We start from the raw sequence: 16,046 nt of genomic DNA on the forward strand, positions 1-16,046 counted from the left end.
GGAGATGGGGGAGACGGGGGGGATGGGGGAGACGGGGGAGGATGGGGGAGACGGGGGAGGATGGGGGAGACGGGGGAGACGGGAGGGATGGGGGAGACGGGGGGGATGGGGGAGACGGGTGGGGGATAGGAAAACGGGGGGGATGTGGGAGACAGGGGGATGGGGGAGACGGGGCGGGATGGGGGAGACGAGGCGGGATGGGGGAGACGGGGCGGGATGGGGGAGACGGGGGGGATGGGGGAGACGGGGGGGATGGGGGAGACGGGGGGGAATGGGGGAGACGGGGGGGAATGGGGGAGACGGGGGGGGATGGGGGAGACGGGAGGGATGGGGGAGACGGGGGGGATGGGGGAGACGGGGAGGGATGGGGGAGACGGGGGGGGGATGGGGGAGACGGGGGGGGGATGGGGGAGACGGAGCGGGATGGTGGAGACGGAGCGGGATGGGGGAGACGGAGCAGGATGGGGGAGACGGAGCGGGATGGGGGAGACGGGGGGGGATGGGGGAGACGGGGGAGACGGGGGGGGATGGGGGAGACGGGGGGGATGGGGAGACGGGGGGGATGGGGGAGACGGAGGGGGGATGGGGGAGACGGAGGGGGGATGGGGGAGACGGAGGGGGGGATGGGGGAGACGGAGGGGGTGATGGGGGAGACGGGGGGGGATGGGGGAGACGGGGGGGATGGGGGAGACGGGGGGGGGATGGGGGGATGGAGGAGATGGGGGGGGGATGGGGGAGACGGGGGGATGGGGGAGACGGGGGGGATGGGGGAGACGGGGGGGGATGGGGGAGACGGGGGGGGATGGGGGAGACAGGGGGGGGAATGGGGGAGACATGGGGGGAATGGGGGAGACGGGGGGGGGGAATGGGGGAGACAGGGGGGGAATGGGGGAGACGGGGGGGGGAATGGGGGAGACGGGGGGGGGGGAATGGGGGAGACGGGGGGGGGAATGGGGGAGACGGGAGGGGGGGAATGGGGGAGACAGGGGGGATAAGGGAAATGGGGGGGATAGAGGTGATGGGGAAATACGGGACAAAGAACCCAGCAATAAGTGACGCCAGAGAAAGTAAACAAATAATTATAGGAGCAGAATATGATGAATGCCGCCACAGTTCCTGATTATACCTCCTCATGTAGCATTGTATGGACCCCCTGGCTATATTCTTAACTCTTCCTTGCAAAAGGGTGAATTACACGATACTTTAACAGAGGCTTGTGGGCTTCACCATATATAAGTAATGAAAAAAGAAACCACTGAACTACAGATGTTATCAATAACAGTATTTCCACTAATAATGAATTAAAAGAATTCTTGCTAAGATCAGCGGAACACCAAAGGGGTCAAAGCGGGCCCTCCCAAACCGCCAAGACCAGATTCACGAAGCAGTTACTCAAGCACTTACAAACGTGTACATCTTTCCTCAATCTTTGACGGCTTTGGTTACATTTATTAGTTTAAACAGTTTACAAGCATGAAAACTTCCCAAACAACTGTTGTTATTGTTGTAAACAGTCTCCTGGTGCTTCGCACCTCTTTAACTGTTTAATAATTCAACCCATCCTCGACTCAAGTCTATTACATTCAGCGGTCAACCCTACAAACGCATTCATAAATTTTAACATGCTGTTCATTCAAAACGGGAATTTTCTCATGTATAAATTAATATAATAATATATTAGCATATTGTGTATTTATAGGCAGAGGATAGGTTATATGTTTAGATTCTGTTGGCGATTATTTGTATTTGTAGTACGTGGGTGAAGCATTTATAGCGTTGTGGTTCGAACAAAATTCGTCAGTGAAGCACTTGTTCCGGATATGTTCGAACGTCAGCAGTTGTGAGTCGTGTGTAAACCGCTTTTCATTCATAAACGGGGGTTTGGCGGGTGCATGGAATCACTTTTGGATCTTTGTTTGGAGGACGGGTTGAATAACTGTAAAAAAAGCCGCCAAAGATTGATTAAAGTTGTACAGGTTTGTAGGTGCTTGCGTAACTGCTTCGTGAATCAGGGTCCAGGGCCCTCACTCCTAAGGCTCACTTTAAACATCCTCCTGTTCAGATAGTACTTTCTATAGTACAAACATTGATGTACTAAGCAATTAGATAGTCCCCCTCCGACTCAAGAAGCGCAATGTGTTACATAATTAAGGAGTCAAGTATTGGGAAAGTTTCTCACCTTAACATGATGGAAGATAATACACGGATGAATCGCTGGCATCTGGTCACTATCCTGCCTGCTGGAGACTGTGACCGACCACCAACTTACCTGTAATATAAGATAGTAATGAGTAATGTAACATTTTAACTGTATTTAATAAGCGCTGTAAAAACAAGTTTTTGTTGGCGGATTTGGAATTTTTTGTTGGCGTATTTGGATTTTGTTTTTTGGTGAAATTCGAATTAACGCATAATCAGCCAACAAAAAAAAAATCAAATCCGCCAACAAAAACAAAATCCAAATCCACCAAAAAACAAAATCAAAATCCAACAAAAAATATATATATAAATCCGTCAAACAAAAATACAAATCCGCCAATAAACAAATTAAAAACTCCACCAAAAAATTCGTAATGCTCAACAAAAAATTAAAACCACCAACAAAAATATAAAGATCCCTGCAATAAGTGAGGCCAGAGGAAGTAAACAAAAGGGTGAATTACACGATACTTGAATAGCGGCTTGTAGGGGGTTCAATATATATAATTAATTAAGAAACAAGCCACTGATCTACAGCCTTTATCAATAACAATATTCCCACTGATATTGAATTAAAGGAATTCTTGTTGAGATTAGCGGGCCACCAAGAGGGTCAAACCGGGCCCCTCCTAAATCGAGACCAGGGGTCCTCACTCCTTAAGTCACAAGACCGACCGAGAAGTGCAGCTCAGAGGGTAACTGCTCAAGAAGCGCAATGTGTTACGTAATTAAGGAGTCGCGTATTGGGGCAAGTTTCTCACCTTAACATGATGGAAGATAACACCTGGATGAATCTCGTTGAATTCGTGACTATCCTGCCTGCTGGAGGCTGTGACCGAGCACCAATTTTCCTGTAATACAAGACAATACAATACTAATTGAATACAATAGTAACTGAACATTTTAACTTTTTAATAGCTGTAAATACGTCTCCGAATTTCGGCTCATAATACTATTATGGAATAAATGAAGTTTTGTTATAAAAAAGAAGCATATTAGGCATATGTAAAGATGTTGCAATTATTTAATTATACGTTATATATGACAATAACAACGTACATCTAATATATGACGTCCCTCAAACGCTAGTTCAAACCCACCGTCTTACTCCAAAGATTTTGTTCACAATTATCACGTTACTGTGATTTCATTCAGTATTTTATCATCTCGCATTAAGCAGTTGTTTACTGATGCCTGGCATTGGTGCAACACAACTAATACAAGTTTATACATGTGTACGAGTGTGAAGGACCTTGTGCATGAATAGGTATGAATGCCAGTGTCATGAATTAAACATGTGTGATTAACGAGCAATTCGCCTCCTTCCCTCACTAAACAAGAACATATCACATTCCTGACAACAAAACTAACATTACAACTCGTAAACTTACTTGACACTGTATTTCCACTAAGCAGGGACAATATAAAGTTTATACACACGTTATTACGCACTCAATAATTTTCTATCAACCGCTCACTCACGCAGGTCCTCGCCTGACCACGACACGAGAGGTAATGAAGACAGTGATTCAGAAAAGACTGAAGACTCGAGACCTTAAAACTACCGCCATAAGGAACCTCGAAGCCTCGTTAGTGGTCAGATAAAGAAGCATTTCCACAGCGACAATAACGTCTTGCCTCGTTGTCACTCCCATTAGATTTTTGTATTAAATCATAATATATTTTAGAACAGAGTTAATTAGATGGCAGGAGTTTTAAGATATAAAACCTAATTCCCCAACACAATTCTCATTAAATTTGTGAGAACTAATAATTAGATAATTTTAAATGAATTGCATAGTTGGTGTCATCATGCTGATGTTCGTAGCAGCGAGCCTCCAGAAAAATAATTATTATCTTTCATGCAAATAAATTACAATTATTTTTCCAGTTGATTTAACGATTATTATAAAATAATATGTACAGTAAACATTAATTTTTGTATTGGGATATATTTGCTAAGAAAAAGTAGCCAGAAAATTGTTCGAGAATTTTGATAATTTGAAACTGAACTCTGAATGATGCCATCAGCGGCTGTCGAGATTTTGTTAATCTGTTCTATTATTTTATATATTATATTTTAGATTCATTTACAGTAATACATCAATATATATACATCTTGTATTATCCGAACCAATTAGCATTAGCTAAGTTTATATAATACATTACAAGGAGTAGTGGCAGGGGTCCGCCACACAGGGTGGCAGGGGGTCCACCACACAGGGTGGCAGGGGGTCCACCACACAGGGTGACAGGGGGTCCACCACACAGGGTGACAGGGGGGTCCACCACACAGGGTGACAGGGGGTCCACAACACAGGGTGACAGGGGGTCCACCACACAGGGTGGCAGGGGTCCACCACACAGGGTGACAGGGGGTCCACCACACAGGGTGACAGGGGGTCCACCACACAGGGTGGCAGGGGTCCACCACACAGGGTGACAGGGGGGTCCACCACACAGGGTGACAGGGGGTCCACCACACAGGGTGGCAGGGGGTCCACAACACAGGGTGACAGTGGGTCCACCACACAGGGTGGCAGGGGTCCACCACACAGGGTGGCAGGGGGTCCACAACACAGGGTGACAGGGGGTCCACCACACAGGGTGACAGGGGGTCCACCACACAGGGTGGCAGGGGGTCCACAACACAGGGTGACAGGGGGTCCACCACACAGGGTGACAGGGGGTCCACCACACAGGGTGACAGGGGGTCCACCACACAGGGTGGCAGGGGTCCACCACACAGGGTGACAGGGGGTCCACCACACAGGGTGACAGGGGGTCCACCACACAGGGTGGCAGGGGGTCCACCACACAGAGTGACAGGGGGTCCACCAGACAGGGTGACAGGGGGTCCACCACACAGGGTGACAGGGGGTCCACCACACAGGGTGGCAGGGGGTCCACCAGACAGGGTGACAGGAGGTCCACCACACAGGGTGACAGGGGGTCCACCACACAGGGTGACAGGGGGTCCACAACACAGGGTGACAGGGGGTCCACCACACAGGGTGGCAGGGGTCCACCACACAGGGTGACAGGGGGTCCACCACACAGGGTGACAGGGGGTCCACCACACAGGGTGGCAGGGGGTCCACAACACAGGGTGACAGGGGGTCCACCACACAGGGTGGCAGGGGTCCACCACACAGGGTGGCAGGGGGTCCACAACACAGGGTGACAGGGGGTCCACCACACAGGGTGACAGGGGGTCCACCACACAGGGTGGCAGGGGGTCCACAACACAGGGTGACAGGGGGTCCACCACACAGGGTGACAGGGGGTCCACCACACAGGGTGACAGGGGGTCCACCACACAGGGTGGCAGAGGTCCACCACACAGGGTGACAGGGGGTCCACCACACAGGGTGACAGGGGGTCCACCACACAGGGTGGCAGGGGGTCCACCACACAGAGTGACAGGGGGTCCACCAGACAGGGTGACAGGGGGTCCACCACACAGGGTGACAGGGGGTCCACCACACAGGGTGGCAGGGGGTCCACCAGACAGGGTGACAGGGGGTCCACCACAAAGGGTGACAGGAGGTCCACCACACAGGGTGACAGGGGGTCCACAACACAGGGTGACAGGGGGTCCACCACACAGGGTGGCAGGGGTCCACCACACAGGGTGACAGGGGGCCCACCACACAGGGTGACAGGGGGTCCATCAAACACGGTGGCAGGGGGCCCACAACACAGGGTGACAGGGGGTCCACCACACAGGGTGGCAGGGGTCCACCACACAGGGTGGCAGGGGGTCCACAACACAGGGTGACAGGGGGTCCACCACACAGGGTGACAGGGGGTCCACCACACAGGGTGGCAGGGGGTCCACAACACAGGGTGACAGGGGGTCCACCACACAGGGTGACAGGGGGTCCACCACACAGGGTGACAGGGGGTCCACCACACAGGGTGGCAGGGGTCCACCACACAGGGTGACAGGGGGTCCACCACACAGGGTGACAGGAGGTCCACCACACAGGGTGGCAGGGGGTCCACCACACAGAGTGACAGGGGGTCCACCAGACAGGGTGACAGGGGGTCCACCACACAGGGTGACAGGGGGTCCTCCACACAGGGTGGCAGGGGGTCCACCAGACAGGGTGACAGGGGGTCCACCACACAGGGTGACAGGGGGTCCACCACACAGGGTGACAGGGGGTCCAAAACACAGGGTGACAGGGGGTCCACCACACAGGGTGACAGGTCACCATCACACAGGGCAGCAGGTCACCATCACACAGGGCAGCAGGTCACCATCACACAAGGCAGCAGGTCACCATCACACAAGGCAGCAGGTCACCATCACACAGGGCAGCAGGTCACCATCACACAGGGCAGCAGGTCACCATCACACAAGGCAGCAGGTCACCATCACACAGGGCAGCAGGTCACCATCACACAGGGCAGCAGGTCACCATCACACAGGGCAACAGGTCACCATCACACAGGGCAGCAGGTCACCATCACACAGGGCAGCAAGTCACCATCACACAGGGCAGGTCACCATCACACAGGGCAACAGGTCACCATCACACAAGGCAGCAGGTCACCATCACACAGGGCAGCAGGTCACCATCACACAAGGCAGCAGGTCACCATCACACAGGGCAGCAGGTCACCATCACACAGGGCAGCAGGTCACCATCACACAGGGCAGCAGGTCACCATCACACAGGGCAGCAGGTCACCATCACACAGGGCAGCAGGTCACCATCACACAGGGCAGCAGGTCACCATCACACAGGGCAGGTCACCATCACACAGGGCAGCAGGTCACCATCACACAGGGCAGCAGGTCACCATCACACAGGGCAGGTCACCATCACACAGGGCAGCAGGTCACCATCACACAGGGCAGCAGGTCACCATCACACAGGGCAACAGGTCACCATCACACAGGGCAGGTCACCATCAGACAGGGCAGCAGGTCACCATCACACAGGGCAGCAGGTCACCATCACACAGGGCAGCAGGTCACCATCACACAGGGCAGGTCACCATCACACAGATCAACAGGTCACAATCACACAGGGCAGCAGGTCACCATCACACAGGGCAGCAGGTCACCATCACACAGGGCAACAGGTCACCATCACACAGGGCAGGTCACCATCACACAGGGCAGCAAGTCACCATCACACAGGGCAGCAGGTCACCATCACACAGGGCAGGTCACCATCACACAGGGCAGCAAGTCACCATCACACAGGGCAGCAAGTCACCATCACACAGGGCAACAGGTCACCATCACACAGGGCAGCAGGTCACCATCACACAGGGCAGCAGGTCACCATCACACAGGGCAACAGGTCACCATCACACAGGGCAGGTCACCATCACACAGGGCAGCAAGTCACCATCACACAGGGCAACAGGTCACCATCACACAGGGCAGGTCACCATCACACAGGGCAGCAGGTCACCATCACACAGGGCAACAGGTCACCATCACACAGGGCAGGTCACCATCACACAGGGCAGCAAGTCACCATCACACAGGGCAGGTCACCATCACACAGGGCAGGTCACCATCACACATTGCAGCAAGTCACCATCACACAGGGCAGCAGGTCACCATCACACAGGGCAGGTCACCATCACACAGGGCAGCAGGTCACCATCACACAGGGCAACAGGTCACCATCACACAGGGCAGGTCACCATCACACAGGGCAGCAAGTCACCATCACACAGGGCAGGTCACCATCACACAGGGCAGGTCACCATCACACAGGGCAGCAAGTCACCATCACACAGGGCAGCAGGTCACCATCACACAGGGCAGCAGGTCACCATCACACAGGGCAACAGGTCACCATCACACAGGGCAACAGGTCACCATCACACAGGGCAGGTCACCATCACACAGGGCAGCAGGTCACCATCACACAGGGCAGCAGGTCACCATCACACAGGGCAGCAGGTCACCATCACACAGGGCAGGAGGTCACCATCACACAGGGCAGCAGGTCACCATCACACAGGGCAGCAGGTCACCATCACACAGGGCAACAGGTCACCATCACACAGAGCAGGTCACCATCACACAGGGCAGCAAGTCACCATCACACAGGGCTACAGGTCACCATCACACTGGGCAGCAGGTCACCATCACACAGGGCAGCAAGTCACCATCACACAGGGCAACAGGTCACCATCACACAGGGCAGGTCACCATCACACAGGGCAGCAGGTCACCATCACACAGGGCAACAGGTCACCATCACACAGGGCAGGTCACCATCACACAGGGCAGCAGGTCACCATCACACAGGGCAGCAAGTCACCATCACACAGGGCAACAGGTCACCATCACACAGGGCAGGTCACCATCACACAGGGCAGCAGGTCACCATCACACAGGGCAACAGGTCACCATCACACAGGGCAGGTCACCATCACACAGGGCAGCAAGTCACCATCACACAGGGCAGGTCACCATCACACAGGGCAGGTCACCATCACACATTGCAGCATGTCACCATCACACAGGGCAGCAGGTCACCATCACACAGGGCAGGTCACCATCACACAGGGCAGCAGGTCACCATCACACAGGGCAACAGGTCACCATCACACAGGGCAGGTCACCATCACACAGGGCAGCAAGTCACCATCACACAGGGCAGGTCACCATCACACAGGGCAGGTCACCATCACACAGGGCAGGTCACCATCACACAGGGCAGCAAGTCACCATCACACAGGGCAGCAGGTCACCATCACACAGGGCAGCAGGTCACCATCACACAGGGCAACAGGTCACCATCACACAGGGCAACAGGTCACCATCACACAGGACAGGTCACCATCACACAGGGCAGCAGGTCACCATCACACAGGGCAGCAGGTCACCATCACACAGGGCAGGAGGTCACCATCACACAGGGCAGCAGGTCACCATCACACATGGCAGCAGGTCACCATCACACAGGGCAACAGGTCACCATCACACAGAGCAGGTCACCATCACACAGGGCAGCAAGTCACCATCACACAGGGCAGGTCACCATCACACAGGGCAACAGGTCACCATTACAGAGAATAATGAGATGGGACAAATATAATAATATAAAATATATAGTATAATTCTGCTCATTAATACAAATACTCAAAAATGTTAAAATAATCACCTCTAAAACATTTCCATTGTATACTTATGTAAAATTTTAGTAATTATTTCTTTCCTAGAGAATAGTTAAAAACAATAAGAATATATTATATTACCGAAAAGTTATATGTAAGTAGTGTAATTTGTTCCTCCATTAGAAATAAGACAAAGTAAATATTAGTGCTACAGTATTTAAATACTCTTACACACACACACACCATCACACCATATGTATATATATATATATATATATATATATTTATATATATATATATATATATATATATATATATATATATGTATATATATATATGTATATATATATATATATGTATATATATATATATATATATATATATATATATATATATATATATATATATACATATATATATATATATATATGTCGTACCTAGTAGCCAGAACTCACTTCTCAGCCTACTATTCAAGGCCCGATTTGCCTAATAAGCCAAGTTTTCCTGAATTAATATATTTACTATAATTTTTTTCTGATGAAATGATAAAGCAACCCTTTTCTCTATGTATGAGGTCAATTTTTTTTTATTGGAGTTAAAATTAACGTAGATATATGACCGAACCTAACCAACCCTACCTAACCTAACCTAACCTATATTTATAGGTAAGGTTAGGTTAGGTAGCCAAAAAAGCTAGGTTAGGTTAGGTTAGGTAGGTTAGGTAGACGAAAAAACATTAATTCATGAAAACTTGGCTTATTAGGCAAATCGGGCCTTGAATAGTAGGCTGAGAAGTGCGTTCTGGCTATTAGGTACGACATATATATATATATATATATATATATATATATATATATATATATATATATTTATATATATTGTCGGGGTTTATCGGTAAGCGACAGTATAAGTACTTAATCCTGGCAAGGTCGCCAATGTCGGCGTTCACCTCATTAAGAGAGGGGCGAGTAACAGTATACTCAAGGTCACTCACCGTAGCCCTGCGGGTCTTCACTCTATCCTCGCGGCGCCACTGTATGCCAGGAGAGTATCCCAGCCAATCCCAACCGGCCTCTGATCGAGAAAGAGTGGGAGCACAACTTGTTCTCTCAACTATTGTGCGCCCGCCCCAGCATAGGGCTCTATTACTAACCACAATGTCGCCAACTGGTGTTTCCGGTGTCCAGTAACACGTCAGTGGTTTTGCTGAATTGTGGTAACAGTGGCAAGAGCACACTCAATATGTCTGATATCAGGCAGGTATTTATTTCTATTACTATTTGCTTTCAGGTATTATATAGCCACAAGAAATATGGAGGGTATGATGTAAACACCAATGTACTTTGTATTTTACTTAAAACTCATTCAAAGACATCACAAGATTATATCAATAAGCAAACAGCTGTTTCAGGCGGAAGTCGCTCGTTCCCACATATAATCATGAACTCGCCAAGGCGGCAACGCTCCCCCTCACGTCAATGTCAAAATCAGCTGGGCGACTCCCACCGTGCGAATGTTCATGTATTTATTTGCTTGTGGCGTAACGCGCCTGTTTCTTTAAGTTCTCAAAGATCACTAGTAGTTCGAACACACAATATTTGCGACAATAGCACGTAAATACTTCGCTGCACTGACCTTGAGCTCAATCAAACATTTCTATATAAATGGACACAATAATTCACTATCATTGTATTACACACTGCCCTTCATTTAATGATAACGTATGCAAGTATATATCACTGGAGTTCTCAGTAATTCCTTTCGTGGGCGATAACACAATTAATCACTGCACACATGAATGATTATTCAATACACAAGCATAGACTTATATATATACATATGGATGAATCATAGACATCAATAATGGTAATAACATAGTTACTGGGCACATAGCCTAACTCCAATTACTGGCATATTTATATATATATACTCTCTCACTAACTGATCATATTAAAGTCTCATGAAAGACATTATCAACACAGTAAATTCATCAATTACTTCAGGTGCCTGCACACACCAATAATAATCATAAATATCGTGGGTACTCTATGTAGTCCCACTCTGCACACTGGTGCCTTACTGTGACATAGGTGAGCCTTGCTCACGACATACAAAATACTCTGGCTAAATAATATAGCTGACTAAAGGGGAATTGGGAGGGAAACTAGAATCACCTACTTCCACCTATCCTCCGGTGAGAGTTGAGTTGTAGCTCCTGGTCCTGGCTCCTGCCTCGTGTAGGGAACGCCCCCACACACACTCTGCCGTGTTCTCCAGGAACTCAATCAACGTCCCACCATAAGCGCATCGTCTCCGTGCCTTTTCACTGCAGGTCCGTGCTCCTCCTCGACTTCTTGTAGGGTTGGAGTCGGTCTCCCGGCCGTCAACTTCTCCTCTCAACTACGGCTGCCTGCCTACATCTCGGCTGCAGTCGTTCGGATTCCCGAATAGTTTTCTTCTTCCACTGCTTCCCGGTGGCTCAGTCCAGCCACTACGCCGTCACAAATGGGTGAACTGCCTCAGACGTCGCATACGTCACTGCACAGACTTCACTTCTTGCACAGTACCTGTCCTGGAGCACTTGTTGCTCAATATCCCGTCGATTCCCTCTCTGGTCCAACACATGAACGAAAGAAGACCTCACAGAGTACTTGCAGACTTCGAGTGATGCGTAAAATTCACGGGAGTGGGAAACAACTGTCAAACTGACAGGACCAATCTTCGCACGTCCAACCTCCTTGACGTGTCGTGTCAGACTGATGGCACCGCCGTGGCGCTCTAACCGGACCCCTCTTCCTTAGTGACGTCACATTTGCCATGGGAGGTTTTCATTGGCTCCCTGTGCCACATCGCTGTCAGTGACCAATCCGGTGTCACTGACGTCACACAGTTTTGGCGGCAAAACAGAAGAGCCAGCGCCATATTGGCTTCCTAAAGGGCCTAAACCACAGGCCAAAATACTCTTCTTTTACAAATTTCTCGCCACTTCGAGAACGCTACATTCTCCCACATATATCAAACTGATGCCTGCGACGTAGAGAACGCTTGGGTAAAGCGTTCTAAACGCTTGGGTAAAGCGTTTAGTCTCTGTGGTGTAGTGGTAAGACACTCGCCTGGCGTTCCGCGAGCGCTATGTCATGGGTTCGTATCCTGGCCGGGGAGGAATTACTGGGCGCAATTCCTTAACTGTAGCCTCTGTTTAACGCAACAGTAAAATGTGTACTTGGATGAAAAAACGATTCTTCGCGGCAGGGGATCGTATTCCAGGGACCATAGGATTAAGGACTTGCCCGAAACGCTACGCGTACTAGTGGCTGTACAAGAATGTAACAACTCTTGTATATATCTCAAAAAAAAAAAAAAAAAAAAAAAAAAAAAAAAATAAAAAGTGGACATGACTCTTACAGCAGGCGTGGGAGAAATATAAGGGGGGGAACACCGTCACATATCCCTCCCCTTAAAATAAGAGTCATGTCTGGTTAGTGTATACGGGACAGGGCATCCGCCACCACGTTGTCCTTCCCCCTGATGTGCTTAATGTCCAGCCGGTACTCTTGCAGTAGCAACGCCCACCTCGTCAGACGTTGGTTGGAGTTCCTCATTTTGTACAAAAAGGTGAGAGGGTTGTGATCTGTGAACACCAGAACAGGTCTCGCCCCTCCTCCCACGTACACATCGAAGTGCTTCAGGGCCATAACTAGCGCCAATGCTTCTTTCTCAACGGTACTATAGGCCCGCTGGTATTTCACAAACTTCTTAGAGTAGAAAGCCACTGGCCTATGTATCTCACTCCTCTCTTGAGCCAACATGGCCCCTATCCCAACGTCGCTGGCATCTACGTACAGGATGAATCCGGCTGAGAAATCTGGGGATATTAATACCGGGGCCTCCGTCAACAGTTTCTTGGTCTTCTCAAAAGACTCTTGGCAGGCCTCTCCCCATCTCCATCGCACATTCTTGGAGAGTAGCTCGGTCAGGGGATGCGCTACCGTGGAAAAATTCCTGCAGAACCCACGATAGTACCCTATCATCCCGAGATACCTAACAACTCTTTACGCGTTCTGGGCACGGGGTATTCCTTAATGGCTGACACTTTGTGATCTACAGGGGTTACTTCACCTTGGCCGATGACGAAGCCAAGGTACTCTAAGTGGGCCTTCCCAAACTCGCTCTTGGCTAAATTTACAGTCAAGTTAGCCTCCTCTAGCCTTCTAAACAATTCCTTGAGTCTCTCCAGGTGCGTCTTCCAATCGTCGGCGTACACGACGATGTCATCGATGTATACTGTGCAGCCTTCGGCACCCCTTAGTAACTCATTCATCATGCGCTGGAAACAGCTACCACTGTTTTTCATTCCAAAGGGTAACACCTTGTATTGGTACAGCCCGTCAGGAGTTGCGAAAGCTGATATTTTCCTGGCTTCAGGAGTCAAAGAGATCTGGTAGTACCCCTTGAGCAGATCGACCTTGGATACATACCTTGCACTGCCCACCTGGTCGATGCAATCGCTCACTCTTGGCATGGGGTGAGAATCTGCTCCTGTGATGGAGTTCACTTTTCTGTAGTCTGTACAAAAGCGGAAGGTACCATCGCTTTTCTTCACTAACAAGCATGGGGAACTCCACTCACTTTTACTGGGCTCCGCTAGGTCGTTCTCAAGGAGATACTCCACCTCCTTCCTCATCAGCTCTCGCTTCTCCGGGCTCACCCTATACGCGCTCTGCTTGACGGGCCTGGCATCTCTCACCTCCACCTCGTGCGTTACACTCTTGTGTCGTCGGGGCACGTCGGTAAAGAGAGAGGCATTCTCCCTCAGTAGGTTCGTCAGGTCCGCGCTTTGTTGCCCTTCCAGGTGTAGTAGCTTGTCCTCGATCTTCGCCAGACTCTCCGTGTTGGTGAGACGGTTGCCGTCCGCCCTGGACCACTTTCCTTCCTCCTCTGGAAGTTCCTGGTCCACCTGCATGCACAAAATCGTCTTCTGCTGGGGGTCTCGGGTCACCGTCCCGTCCTGCATGGCGGCTCCTCCTTCCTCGGGGAAGAAAGGCTTCAGGCGGTCTACATGACACACCTGTTTCTTGCGGGGTCTATCCGGCTTCCCGATTTCATACGATACAGGACCCAACCGCCGTAGCACCCGGTATGGTCCCTCGAACCGCGACTCGGTCACTCTACTCTTACCCGGCAGCAATACCATCACCTGGGACCCAACCTGGAACTCCCTCGGCGTAGCTCTCTTGTCGTACCACTCCGACATCTTACGCTGCGCCTCCTTCAGATGTTTCTCAGCTAGTTCCTTTGCTAGAGTGAGACGCTCCTTGAACTTTTGAACATATTCATTTACCGTTCCCACGGTCACTCCCGGTGTTCATTGTTCCTTCAGCATGGACAGAGGACTTCGCACCTCGTGTCCATACACCAGCTGGAAAGGTGAGAAACCTAACGATTCTACCACCGCGTTACGTATGGCAAACAACGCGGGGTAAACTGCCTCGTCCCACTCAGCCCCCTGTTCTGCGCAGAACACTCTCAGAACGGTCTTCAAGGTGGAGTGAAATCTTTCGATCGCCCCTTGCGACTGCGGTCGGTAGGGCGACGACCGAATCTGAGTCACTCCCCAACTTGTCACCGTCTGTCGGAACCACTTAGACTGGAATATACTTCCACAGTCTGTCTGAATTTCTCTGGGCATCCCCACCCAAGAGAAAAATCGTTGTAGTTGCCTGGCTACTCCTCTCGACGTCAAACGTCGCATCGGGACGGCTTCTGGAAATCTGGTGGACGCACACATGATCGTCATCAGGTAGGTATTCCCTCGTTTCGTCCTTGGCAACGGACCCACCCCGTCGACCAACAGACGCTCGAATGCAGGCCCAAACGCCGGAACAGGGACCAACGGGGCCTTTGGTATCGCGGGTTGGCTCTTCCCTGCCCTCTGGCACGGTAAGCACGTCTTACAATAACGCCTCACGTCGGCGTCCATACCTGGCCAGTAGAAATGATCCCTGATCTTTCGCAGCGTCTTGGTCACCCCCAGGTGACCTGCAGAGTCCACGGAGTGCGATAGGTCTAACACTGCCGCTCTGCACTGGGCCGGCAACACTACCTGGTGCCTCGTACCTAGAGACTCTTCTCCGGCCTCCATCCTCACAGGCCTCCACTGTCTCATCAGCATGCCGTCCTGTATGTAAAAATGAGTGGCCCTCTCAGGACCAACACGTCCTCCATTGGCCTCATGAATCAATTCGGGGAACTCTATCTGCTGCAGCTCTCCAAGATGAGTGCGGTCTACCCCTAGAGAACTGGTGAGGGTCACCTGCAACTCACCATTCGGGCTGCCTTCGCCCTCCGCTCGTTCTCCGGGTCCCATGAAGAGGTGATCGATTCCCAGGCTGTCGGACGTCTCCTCAACCCCATCAGACCCACACCCTCCGTGTCCTTCGCGCTGCCTCGGCATCACAGCACAAACCGGAAACGCCACCGTGGCGATTCCTTTCTCGTCCCCACAGGCGGCTAACACTCCGCCCGTCTCCTTATAGTGCTCTAGGCACTCCTCGCCCTTCACGAGATTCGGGAGGACATATCCTCCACATGCGTCATTTCCCAAGATGACTTGTGCTTCCATCTTGGGTATTGATGCACAGACCCCCACCACAAGGGTCTGGAAGCCATAATCAGAATTCAGAGTCACCTGGTGTAGGGACATCCTCACTGGGCCTCCCACAGTGGTCACACTTGCCACCCCCACACTG

The sequence above is a fragment of the Procambarus clarkii genome, chromosome 26 (assembly GCF_040958095.1).
Source record: "Procambarus clarkii isolate CNS0578487 chromosome 26, FALCON_Pclarkii_2.0, whole genome shotgun sequence".
Classification (NCBI taxonomy): domain Eukaryota; kingdom Metazoa; phylum Arthropoda; class Malacostraca; order Decapoda; family Cambaridae; genus Procambarus; species Procambarus clarkii.